At 36.2% G+C, this 13322-nt stretch overlaps 1 protein-coding gene and 1 long non-coding RNA gene across 5 annotated transcripts in view; one reads left to right on the forward strand and one right to left on the reverse strand.

The window, feature by feature from the left end:
* The window catches only part of NR6A1 (nuclear receptor subfamily 6 group A member 1), a 219634-nt gene that overhangs the window by 55332 nt on the left and 150980 nt on the right, over nt 1–13322 (forward strand). The gene's annotated exons all lie outside the window — the stretch shown is intronic.
* Nucleotides 1–13322, reverse strand: part of LOC148108554 (uncharacterized) — a 63452-nt gene that overhangs the window by 17084 nt on the left and 33046 nt on the right. The window contains exon 2 of the long non-coding RNA XR_015727309.1: nt 12899–12989. This is a non-coding gene — a long non-coding RNA (uncharacterized LOC148108554). The remainder of the gene's footprint in view (nt 1–12898; nt 12990–13322) is intronic.

Consider the following 13322-nt stretch of genomic DNA (forward strand, 5'->3'; position numbering starts at 1 on the left):
TGAGGAATATACGTTTTTTTCAAGGGCACATGGAACAGTCTCTAAGAATATTCTGGGTCATAAAATAAGTCTCAGTTATTTTTAAAGATTGAAATCTTATAAGATACGGTTTATGACCACAACAGAATTAGAGATCCATGACAGAAAGAAATCTAGGATATCTCTAAATATTTGAAATTAAATTAACATACTTATAAATAACCCAAAGAAGAAATCCTAAGGCAAATTTAAATATATTTTGGACTAAATGAAAATGAAAACATATGATACTTCACAGAATGCAGCTAAAACAGTGCTTAGAGGAAAATTTATAGGTTTTAAGTTTATAACTGTATTAGGAAAGAAGAAAGGTCTCAAGCATTAATCTAGACTTCCACCTTAAGAAACTAGATAAAAGATGTTTGTGATCTTGGGGTGGTGGGATCTGTGGAGTCTGCTTAAGTTTCTCCATCTCCCTCTGCCTCTCCCCCCCTTCAAATAAATAAGTCTTTAAAAATGAATGAATGAATGAATGAATGAAAGAGAAAGAAACTAGATAAGAAACCAAACCCAAAGCAAGATGATCATTTGGAATTAAAAATATATTAACATGGCATGGTACAGAGGTCAGCAAACTATGACATATGGGACAGCTATTTTTGTAAATTTAAAGAATTAAAACTGTCTTTTTACATAAATGATATAATTCCGTATTTACAACAAACCAGAAACAAATAGAACTAATTGAATTTAGCAAGGAGGTCACTCTAGAGAAATTAAGAGGATTGTAAGGGAAAATCATGAACAACTTTCTCTCAACAAATTAGACAACTTAAATGGAGTGGACAGATTCCTAGACACAAATGCCTAAGGCACAAATTATTAAAACCAGCTCAAGAGGAAATAGAATATATGAATAAATCTATAACAAAGAATTGAATTGGTAATTAAAAACCTTACCGCAAAGAAAAGCCCAGGCCCAGTGGCTTCATTGGTGAATTAATAGTTAAATGTTTTCTGTGTCTATAACAATTAAAGAAAACGAATCAGTAATTAAAAATTTTACTGCAAAGAAAAGCCCAGGCCAAGTGGCTTCATTGGTGAATTCTATCACATTTAAAAAAGCACTAAAACTAATCCTTCACAAACTCTTTTAGAAAGTAGAGGAGGAAGAAATGCTTCCCAACTCATTCTATGAGGATGCTATTACCCTGATAACAAAGCCAGACAAAGATACCATAAGAAAACTGCAGACCAATATCCCTTATGAACACTGACATGATAACCTTTAGTAGAATATTAGCAAACTGAATTTAACAACATAGAAAAATGGATTATATATCATGATCAATTGGGTGTTATCCTGGGCATGCAAGGTTGGATTAATATATATAAACCAATGTAACATACCAGGGGTCAGCAGATGTTCTCTTAAAAGGCTAGTTGGTAAATATTTTAGGCTTTTGGACTATTACAGTTTCTGTTGAAACTACTCAGCTCTGCTGTTGTACTGCAAAAACAGCCATAGACAATATGTAAATAAGTGGATGTGCCTGTGTTTCAGTAAAACTTTACAAAAATAGGTAGCTCACAGGCCATAGTGTGCTGTCCTGTAATAAACCATATTAATAAAAGGTTTAAAAAAACCCACATGATCATCTCAGTAGACACAGAAGAAGCATTTGATGTAATCCAACACTCATTCATGATAAAATGTTGCAACAAACCAGGAAGAGTAGGCAACTTCTGCACCTTGATAAAGGGCGTCTATGAAAATCCTAAAGCTAACATCATATTTAATGGTGAAATATGAGCTCTCTTCCCCTAAGACTGGGAACAAAGTAGGTAAGAATGTCCACTTTTAAGTCTACTCCTACCACTTCTTCACTGGAGTGTGCTACCTGGTGCAATGGGGTGGGGATGGAGAGGCATCTAAATTACCTAAGTAATTCACAAAAAACAAAAACAGATCTGAGTTTAAGCAAGGTCACGGGATACCAGATACACAAAAAATAAAAAAATTTTCGTATACTAGCAACAATCCAGAAGTGAAAGTAAGAAAAGAATTCCATTCATGATTGGCATCAAAAGAATAACATACTTAGGAATAAATTTAACAAAAGAATTAACAAGATTTGTACACTAAAAACTATAAAATATTGTTGAGAGAATTTTAAAAAGACCTAAGTAAATGGAGAGATATTCTCTCTTTGGGGATTACAAGTTTAAATGTTTTTAAAATGAAAATTATCCCCAATTTTATGTATGGATTCAATGTAATCTCTCTAAAAAAAAAAATCCCAGTTGACTTCTTTGAAGAAATTTAATCCTATAATTTATGTGGAAATGCAAAGGACCTAAAATTGCAAATAGACAATACAATTTTGAGAAAGCACAGCATTGGAAGGAGTTTCATTACATGGTTTCAAAAATTACTATAATAATAATCAAGACAGAGTGATCTATTGGTATAAGGATAGGTACTAGAACTGAACTGAGAGTTCAGAAATATATCCTTACATATGTGGTCAGTGTCATTGGGGGGAAAGGGTAGTTTTTTTCAACAAATAACAGTGGCAAATTGGGTATCTGCATGCAAAAATAAAACAAAAACCCACCCCAAAACTCAGTCCCTTAATTAATACTAGACGCAAAAATTAACTCAAAGTGGATCATACACCTGAATGTGAAACCACAAATGTCTTGAAGAATATCTTTGTGACCTTGGGTTAGGCAATAACTTCCTAGACATGACACAAGTGGCACAAGCTATAAAAGAAAAAGTTAATGGCTTCATTAAAATGTAAAACTTCTGCATTTCAAAAGACATTATTGAAAAAATGAAAAGATAAGCTATAGAAAGATTTGCTTATCTAATAAGAGTATCCAAAATATATAAAGAACTCTTACAACTCAGAAGACAAACAAGCTAGTTTTTAAAATTATTTTTTAGGGGCGCCTGGGTGGCTCAGCTGTTAAGCGTCCACCTTTGGCTCAGGTCATGATCCCAGGGTCCTGGGATCGAGCCCCGCATTGGGCTCCCTCTCACACTCCCCTTGCTTGTGTTCCCTCTCTCACTGTCTCTCTCTGTCAAATAAATAAATAAAATCTTTTAAAAAATTATTTTTTAAAATAAATAAAAATTGTATTTTATGATTCTACTTACATGTGATAACTAGAATAGGCAAATTCATAGAGACAGAAAGTAAAATAGAGGAAGTGGTTGAAGAATAGGTTGCTTAGGGGAAGTGTGGAATGGATAATTACTGTTTAATGGGTAGAGAGGTTTTTTTTAATTCTGAAAATATTCTGGAAATGGATAGTGGTGGTGGTCGTACAGCCTTTTGAATTTAATGCCACTGAATTGTACACTCAAAAATGTTTAAAATGGTAGGCTTTGTGTTATGTATATTTCATCACAATAAAAATGAAAGAATGAAAAACATGAGACAAAAGACTTGCACAGATATTTTATCACATAAAAAGGTGTTCAACGTCGTTAGTTATTAGGGAAATGCAAATTAAAATCACAGTGAATTTCTACTGTACACCCTCTGGAGTGGCTGTAGTCAAAAAGACCGAAAAATGTGTTGGTGAGGATGTATAGGAACTGGAAACTTTGTGCATTGCCATGAGACTATGAAATGGTACAGTGACTTTAGAAGTCAGTTTGAAAATTTAATAAAAAGTTGCACATAGGGGCACCTGGTTGGCTCGGTCGGTTAAGCATCTGACTCTTGATTTTGGCTCAGGTCATGATCTCAGGGCTGTGAGATTGAGCCCTGCATTGTGCTCCACACTGGGTGTGGAGCCTGCTTAAGTTTCTCTCTTCCTCTCCCTTTGCCCCTCCCCCAATACGTTTCTAAAAAAAAAAAAAAGTTAAATAGAAACTTACCATATGATATAGCAGTTTCACTCCTGGGTATCTACCCAGGAGAAACATAAATGTATGTCTACATAAAGACTTGTATTTGAATGTTTATAGCAGCATTGTTTATAATAGCCAAAATCTGGAAACAATCCAAATGTCCATTGGATGCTAAAGGAATAAACAAAATGTGGATAATCCATATAATGGAATGCTATTCAACAGTAACAAAGAATGAACTACTAACACATGCTACAACATGAATAAACTTCAAAAACATTATGCTAAGTGAAAGAAGTCAAACTCAAAAGACTACATATTATATGATTCCATTTATATGAAATACCTAGAAAAGGCAAATTTATAGAGACAGAATATAGATCAGTGGTTGGGTCTGAAGGTGGGAGTGGAGATTGATTGGAAACAGGCACAAGGGGAGTTTTGGAGTGATGAGAATGTTCAAAAATTGGATTGCAGTGATGGTTGCCCAACTCTATAAATGAGTGAGTAAAAGTCACTGAATTGTACATTTACAATGGATTCATTGTATGGTATATAAATTAAACCTAAATAAAGCTGTAAAACTAAAAAGTACCTAAGCTTGGTTGGAGACTTTTGGATAAAACAGTGTTTTATGGTTTTTTTGTTTTTGTTTTTTTGTTTTTTTTGATAAAATGGTTTTGAGTTTGTCAGGTGATGTCCTGTTGATTTGTGATGTTTCATATTAGTTTTTCACTTGGAGGCCTAGACCCTCCCTGCTCCCAAAGCCTTACCCTATGCCCTGCCTCACTAAAGTCCATTGGAAAAAACTTTCTCCTTGTTTGGGAGAACTGACTCAACTGTTGGGAGTGTAGCTCTGATGGACTGTCTAGGCAGATGATACTTACATAGAGAAATATGCTTATTTTCAGCCCCAGGTTATAGATCAATCCCAGCCAGACATCTTGCAAATATGTGCTGCAGACTGACGAGTAGGTGAGAGGTTGAGGAATGAGGGTATCTTGTCTACTGAAACAGAGCCCATGGAGTGGTACCATCACATACTGGGATGCTTTGGGCTGTATTGCTATGTCCTGTACTTTTCACTGTTTTTTTTTGCTGAGGCCTCACAATAATCCTGTGAGATAGGAGAGTTATCCTTAGTTCCCATTTTACAGGGAAGGAAAGTTTACAGGGTGACTCACTTGTGCAAGAGCACACAACTATGGCAGAGTTGGACTTAAACTCAAGTTTTCTGACTCCATATCCTAAACCATTTCTTTTATACTCTTTGTTTTGCCTCAACTGTTTACTGGGAAGAGAAGCAGAAGGGGCGTGTAATTTTGACTGATTGTGCATGTTTTCAGTAGATTTAGTCTGAAGAAAAGGAGGGGAAGTTAGACTAAAGTGGAAGTTGAGGAGTTCTATAGCAAGTGTGGTAAATCAAGGACAAACCTGATATCTGGTAGTTATTAAAAGTATACCTGGGTTGGAACTATAATTCGTGGCACAGATGGTTTGAAGGTATCCAATGCTTGGTTCAAGGAGCAGACCACTTCCTGAGTTATAAATATAACTGTGCCAGAAATCATAAGGAAATTCATTTGACCAACATTTACTGAGTGTCTACTCCCTGCCAGGCTCCTTGCCAAGATACAGGATTACAAGGTCCGGTTGGATCTTATTGAGATACAGCCTGAGAGAACAGAAGTAGGCTGGAATTTCCTTCATCATTTTCATTCTCTGAGGCTGATGTTGTCTGCCCTCCAAAGTGACCACATCCACATGGACCTGGAGCCTGTCACTTTCTACTATCCTTGTAGCTGTGCTCTCTACATGTTCCCTTTCTTGATAAAAATAGTCCATCTTTTCTTTTCCACTGTGGATTCTTCCATTTGCTTTTCAGCCAAACATAGGTAGATCTTGCATCTAAAAGAAATCTTTGCTTTAAAAAAAAAAAGACACTTAAAAATGATTTTTGTTAATTGTTGAAATAGTTTATGCTTATTTCTAAACACTTGGAAGGCATAGATGAGTTATAAATAATAAACATAAAAATCACCTTTAATTCTACAACTTAAAGATTTCAGTGGTTATCATTTTTGGTTCTGGTCTGTTTGAACTTCCAGTCTGCTTTTTACTTCCTATCAGTGTCTGCTTGTGCATAGGTGTGTATGCACATTTTAATATTTTGTTGTGTCAAGCTCTGTGTGAAATAATTTACATGTATTCTTCACAAGTAGCCTTGTGAAGCAAATACTATAATCATATCTCATTTACAGATGAAACAGATTTAAAGAGTAAGTAACTTTTACAGATTTACATAGTTGATAAGTCATGTAGCTGAAATTTTTACCCTTATTTAGCTCAAGCTCTTCACTACTACCTTTCCAGAAATCTATTTTCTTCTGTGACTATCACTCCAAAATTGTTCTCTGCAAGACTGTCAGTAACTTTTTAAATTCCTACTTTCTCCAGGCCTATCACCAGACCTCTTCTCCATCTTTTGTGTGTTTCAGCTGCATTTTCAGTTTTGTGCAAGCACTATGAGCCTTGGGCCTGTAGGCATGCCATTCTGTCCCTTTGCCCAGAATACTCACCCCACCTCTCTCACCCAGGTTATTACATTTATCCTTCAAGTCTTCACTTAAACGTCATTTTCTTGAGGTCACTTCCCAGGCCTTTCTCACACTCAAGACTGGATTGGTCCCTTCTATTATTTGCTCCCATAGTACCTTGATTTTCCTTTTGTAGACCTTTTCACTCTTGAAATTATTTGATCATTAGAATTAGGTCTGCTGTTTGCACTATGTACTTGGTTACCTCCACATCTCCTGGCTTCTGTTGCAGTCTAGGTACATGGTATGTGTCCAATAACTATTTGTGTTCAATAAAAGAAAAATCTTTCTTTTTGTACTTAGCTCATTCACTCTTAGCTTTATGCTTGTAAATCACAAATGTGCATCCTCTTTGCAAAAAATGAACTTCTCTTTTTCTCCATTTTGAAATTGCTCATTTCTTAGTGCACTCCAGGCTCCTAATTAGTCAAGAAAGTTAGGCACCATTCCTGACTCCTTGCTATCTTTTCTCTTTGAGCCAATTCCTTGGAAGGTGCATCTGGTCTATTGACCTGGAAAGATGGCCACAATATTTAAAGTGAAAAAAGATTCCAGAACAATATGTATAATTTGCGCTATTTTCCTCTAAATACAAATACATGTATTTTCAACATCTCTGATATATCTATCTGGGAGCATATTATACACGGAACAGAATAATGGGAGGGGGCCAACTAGTGGACTTTAAATTTCTCTCTTTGGTATGACTTTTTCAGTAACCACATAGTACTAAACTAGAAATCTATTTTGAAAAACAGAAAACTACCAAAAACAAAAGCAAAAATGTCTTTTGGAGATATACTTTTGAAATTTCCACTCCTGCTGCCTCAGTTTTAGTTCAGCTCATTTGTGCAACAGATTTCTCTCTCTCGCTCTCGCTCTCTCCTTTCTCTCTTTTTATCTCTTTCACATCTCTCTTCCTTTCCTCCCACTTCATATACCTCGTCAGTCTTCTCAAAGTCTTGATTTCATTATCTCTTTTTGGAGCTCAGAGCTTGAAGTGCCTCCCTGTTGCACTAATTCTAAATATTTTTACCTGGCTCACAAGGTCTTCTGTAATTTGTCCTTTTACCTTTTCAGTGATGTTCCTCATGACTCCCTAACATGGTCTCTGAACTGTTCTCCTTATGTTCTCTGTCAATGTCATATATTTTCTCTATTGCGGGTATTTATTTACAATCTTAGCTGCAAAAATACCCTTAAACTCACATAATTGTTTCCCTTTCTGTAGCATTTAGTTTTGTTATTTTTTAAATGTTTTATTTATTTTTTTGACAGAGAGAGAGCACAATCAGGGGCAGCGGCCGGCAGAGGGAGAGGGAGAAGCAGGCTCCCCGCTGAGCAGGGAGCCCAGCAAGGGTGGGGGGTGAATCTCAGGATCCTGGGATCATGACCCGAGCAGAAGGCAGATGCCCAACCAGCTGAGCCACCCAAGCACCCATGTAGCATTTAGTTATATCCAAGAGAAACTGCATAGGATTTTGGTGGCTGAAATGGGTAATTTTTTTATTGGCATATTTAAAGAATATTAATAGATTCTCTGTGTAAATAAATAAGTGGCACGCTTGTTCAGGTGTACATTTTTCAAAAAAACGTGTTGGGCATTCTTTTCTAATGTTTTCAGAAAATTTGGAAGTAATTCGTGGTTGAAAAATAATGCCTAGAATGCTTGGTATAATAAAATAGAGATTCTAGGACCCTACATCTGGTCTAGGGTAGAACTCAGGAATCTGCATTTTTCGAAGCAACTAGTCCAGATGATTCTGATATACAACCAGACTGGGGAACACTGGCCTGAACCCTCTATTTTTCTTGAATTCTTGTCATTTTTTTGCATTTTTCTCTTGGCTTTGATTTCTCTTTTTAGTTCTTGTGTCATTATACCTGCACTTCTACTTCCTTCCTATCCCTGGTTTTGGAAGCTACCTTGATAAGACTTTTCCTACTGCTTTATTTGATTTGACTTTTGCTATGAGAATCTCTTTTTCTCTATCTCAGACTTAAGTGTATGATTAAGTTATTGGTGACCAAGGTTTGTTTTCCTGTGATTATCATGAAAGATTTAGTGGCTCATCTCATTTTATGTTATGGAAGTCAGAGAATTGGTACTATATTTTACATTTTGTTTAGAAAAATGATGTGCATTTCCCATTTCACTTAAGTTCTTTTCTTGTTTGAGGGACATGGCTTGCAAAGGTCAGAGTGAATGATCCTCATAGTTTTGGTCAAAAGAGATTAAGTACGTTTGAATAGCAATAGCCAGGGCCTTCATACTGAGGCATACTATATAGTAAAAGAACCAGTACAATATAGCAAGATTGTTGCAGGAGGCTGTCTATAATAGCTGGCTGGTATAACTGAGTGAAAAAGCAGATTATACAGCAGTAAATATAAAGTGAGCTCATTTTTGTTTAAGCCACCTCTCAAAAGCCCCACAAAATTATAGATATGTATCCATTTGTATGTGCATGGATAAAGGTCTCTAAGGATATAAAATAAGTGTATAGTTTATGATATTTATTATTTTAATAATACTAGATAATATAATAAATAAGTTTATTGATTATAACAAGTTATTAAACTTATTATTTATTATATTTATAGGTGATTTCCATTGGGGAAATGGAAGATGATGAAGAAAGGGATATTTTTTACTTTATATATTTTAATACTTGAATTTTAAATGAGTATATGGTTTTTTTTATTTAAATTATGAAAGCATTGGTTTTTTAACGTGGTGTGATATCAAGGTAAATAGTTTGTTCTTCCTATAAAATATCATTTCTTTAATTCTAGAACATTTTTTAAAAATAAGAAAAAGTAAAGCACTAGAAATTTAGAATACTTATTTCATATTAGAACCAAAGAGACCAAGAGAGGCTTTAGCTGGTATATTGGAGACAGCAGCAGCTCCCCCACAGCATGGTAGCTGATGCACTCAGGTGACTCTGCTTTTGCTTCCCTTAGGTTGTTTGGTCCGCAGTTTGCATTCATTGATCAGTGAGTTGATTCAGACTCAAACCCACCGACAGCAATGAATGTTGAGTGCAGCCATCATCAAATGTCTCCATTTGGTAGAGTTGCCTCGGCCCTCCTGAGTTCCTGGCTCTTCTTTTCCACACTCGTTCTTTGAGGTCTGGGTCTGGTATCTCTCTTAGTAACCAGTGATTGAGGGCCCACATAATTATAAGTCATGCTGATATTACAATTGGGAGATTCTTTAAAATGAGGAACTGTGGTTCAGAGAATGGAAGGAGCTCACGGAGAAGCTAACAGGTAGCTCTGTGACCACAAGGCAGTGCTTGCGTACCTCGTAGATAGAAACAAGAGTTGAGGGTCCTAGCCCTTCCTCTCTGTTTTGGACTGAGAAATATGAGTGCTTTTCAAGGTAAATTACCACAGATTATGTTTTGGGTTAAATAATAATTGTAGTTTACATATATTAAGTGTTTACTGTGTACTTGAAATGATACAAAGCACTTTATGTATTATCTGATTGAATCTCAAAACTCCATGAAGTAAGTGTTCTTATTATCTCCTGTTTTATACATGAGAAAACTTGGAAACTCAGAAAGTTGCATGTGGTCACATAGCTAGTTAGGGAGATTCCTCCCAGAGCTCTGCCTCCAGACCTGACTTTTTACTTGCATTTAACAAACATTTAAATAAGCATATGCGTGGATAGAAATAGTGAGGCAATAGTTGCTTTCAAGCAGCTTGTATTCTAACAGGGCTGTCAAAACTTAACCATATTAACTGTAATTGGAGGTAGAATGTGATAAGAATTGTACAGACATTAGACAGTTGTATGCTATTTTGGCTTATTAAACCCTTCTCTCATCCTTAATTAAAGTTTTGAGGGGATGTGGGAGAAATGGGTATAAAATACTTAATTGGATTTCGCTCAAAACCGAAATACTTATTTTTTTTAAAGATTTTATTTATTTATTTGACAGAGATAGAGACAGCTAGCAAGAGAGGGAACACAAGCAGGGGGAATGGGAGAGGAAGAAGCAGGCTCATAGTGGAGGAGCCTGATGTGGGGCTCGATCCCATAACGCCGGGATCACGCCCTGAGCCGAAGGCAGAGGCTTAACTGCTATGCCACCCAGGCGTCCCCGAAATACTTATTTTTAATGTCTCTCCTTGCTGTATCCTGTTTCTCACCAGAGTGACATATTTCTAGGAAACATTTTAAGTACATTAGGTATTATAGTGGAGTTCTCCTTATCTTGTTGAAATAAAACACTTGTTTGTCAAAAACACAACACAAAGCAGGGAACAATGGGCAATAGAAATAGGGGGAGCTCTTAAAAAATTCACTGGACCATCTTTGGGGGACAGGCAGCAGGACTGGTTCTGGTGATCTTATGTGACATGTGAAGAGATACAGCCTGCTCTTTTGCTTCAGGAAATGTAGTGTTGTTTGTAAGGACCCCAAGGTACAGTCAACGGTCGGTGGTTTTTTCAAATCCCAAACTCACCGACAGCGTTGAATGTTCTTTGGAGTCCTCTGAAGGCTGGGTTCTGGCCCTGGCAGCCCTTCTTCACCCTGTACCCATGTTCCAGGAGCCAATGAGCAGTGAAACCACTGCTGATAGAGGTTCTCGTGTTCTTTTCCAGTTTTCAAGTTGAGAGTATTTAGATTATGAAATCAGTTTGTGTACAGCACAGAGCTAATGAACTTAATGAATTTGTGAGACTGCAGTTATTTATACAAGCAGACTCCAATGGATGGCTGAGAAAATGGCTTTGAATGGTACTATTTTTTTAATTCTGGAAAATGTCAAGTGCCTCATTTTGTAGTAGGTTAATTATTAAAGGGCATGGGTAAAAGAAATCAACATATATTGTGGACTCTGTTATGTGCTGGGATTTGTATATTTTTATCTCTTTAAACTCAAAATAACCCACTTGTAACTCATGAAAAAACTGAATCTTAGAGAGATGAAGTGATTTGCACAAAGTTACATAGCCAGGAGTCACTGTTCTAAGCCAGAACTTGAATACTGGGCTTTATGAATGCACAGCTCACTGATCACATCACCTCTTTCCTTGTCCACCACAGAACTTACTGTTATATATCTGGAAGTAGCATCTTCATTGAGAGCTATGTCAAACTAGTAAACATTTTCTTCTTGTTTGCCTGTATAAATAGTAGGTGGGTCTGTAGGTGAAATTTTTCATAGAGGAAGATGAAAAAAATTGACCTTCAAAATTGGCGATCTCTCTAGCTGAGATCCTGGTTCACTAAGCTGCCACAGAAGTTCAGTGGTAGTCTATAAGTTATTTTCCATACTGAAAAAACAAAAACAAAAAGCCCTATCACCTAGTAGAAAGCCTGTATTTCTTCTCTGTAAGGTCACAGTAACTAAAATGTTAGGTGTCTTTGCTTTGGTATAAAGAGTATTGGTGCATTATGGACATACTGGTTATTTCTTACTGGCTACTGAATGTCCTTGATTAAAAATCTGGAAAATGAATTAATTATATGGGTAGGGTTCGGGGGTTTCAGAATGTAGGGTTTTATTATGGGAGGGATTGAGGAGCGCTCAGTAGAAGAAAGGCTTATAGAACTGCTGGCTGATTTAAGGTTAATCTTTAATCAGGGATAGTTATTGTCATTTGCTTTAGGTTTAAATATTAAAGGTTGACTCTTCTCAAATTCATTTTTAAAGCAGCCAAATGGTACCCATTAAAAAAAAAAATCAACCACTGAGAATTTGGTTTGAATGTAAACTGTTTACATTCTACGTCAATTTAATTATTTTACCCTCTGTCAAAACACTCCAGTTAGCCAGCTTTGTTGAATTCTCAGTGTTATGACAGTGAATTGTATACAAACGACAACAAAAAATCAAGCAACTGTTACTGTGTAGTAGTTTAAAAACTCTTTAATGTGTTTACTTTAAATAGTCTTCCCCTTGGTCCGATAGTATGAAGAGATGTGAATGTCTTATACCATTTGGACAGATGTTCAGACTTTAAAAAAATACTGACTTCTGCTGCTCCAAGCCATTAGATGTTTACAAAATACTGTTGGTTAAATTCATAGCATTCTAAGAAGAATGATTTTCATAGATTTGAAAAGCTAGAGCAGAGTGAAAGGTAAGTTTCTAGAATGACATAGGGGTATTTCCCACTGCATTGGAGATAATTACTTTTCACGGAAGGGAAGGCCACCATCGTCCTCACTCCTTTAATTTGCTTTAAGTCCTTTAAGTTTTTGTCATCAGGCAAGTTTGAAGTACACATTGGGTATTTTAAATGAGTTTGCTAAAGGGTTTATGTATTTAATGCAAGGATGAAGTCTAAGGGTTAAAAACATTAAGGGTTAAATTAGCCAAGAGTTATAGAAACTACAAATTTAATAAGTTGGTCTATTTCATTCTTGATTTAGATTGGTTTTGAGCTTGTCAAAATTCATCATGCCATCCTTTACTGTTTTACTTACCTCTTTTCCTTTTCCAGAGGTACTACGAAATACCGAAACCCACATTGGAGATGTAATTGTTTTCATAGTCCTCATGAGGCCTCTTGATATACTTGAAAGAAACAAGAATCATAAATTCAATAAAACAATATATTTGAGGGATTAGTAGCATAGAAGAGAAGAGGAGTCATTATCTCAGGTGGCTGTGTGTCCAGATACATCCCAAGCATTATGCAGGGAGCACCTCTAGAAGGGTTTGGGGGTAATGCTACTAACTTAGAGGACAAATTCTTAAGTTATAAAGATGACAACAGCATGTCAGCATGAATCCATGTTTCTCTTATTCAGACTGCTGGTGTTCTGCTTTATCCTTTTGCTAATTCGGCAGTGAAATCCTAGGATCCTTTCTCTTACGTACAGTCCTTGCCATCGTGGAGCCCCGTGT

The sequence above is a fragment of the Ursus americanus genome, chromosome 18, assembly GCF_024610735.1.
Source record: "Ursus americanus isolate L20-20 chromosome 18, mUrsAme1.1.p, whole genome shotgun sequence".
Taxonomy (NCBI): Eukaryota; Metazoa; Chordata; class Mammalia; order Carnivora; family Ursidae; genus Ursus; species Ursus americanus.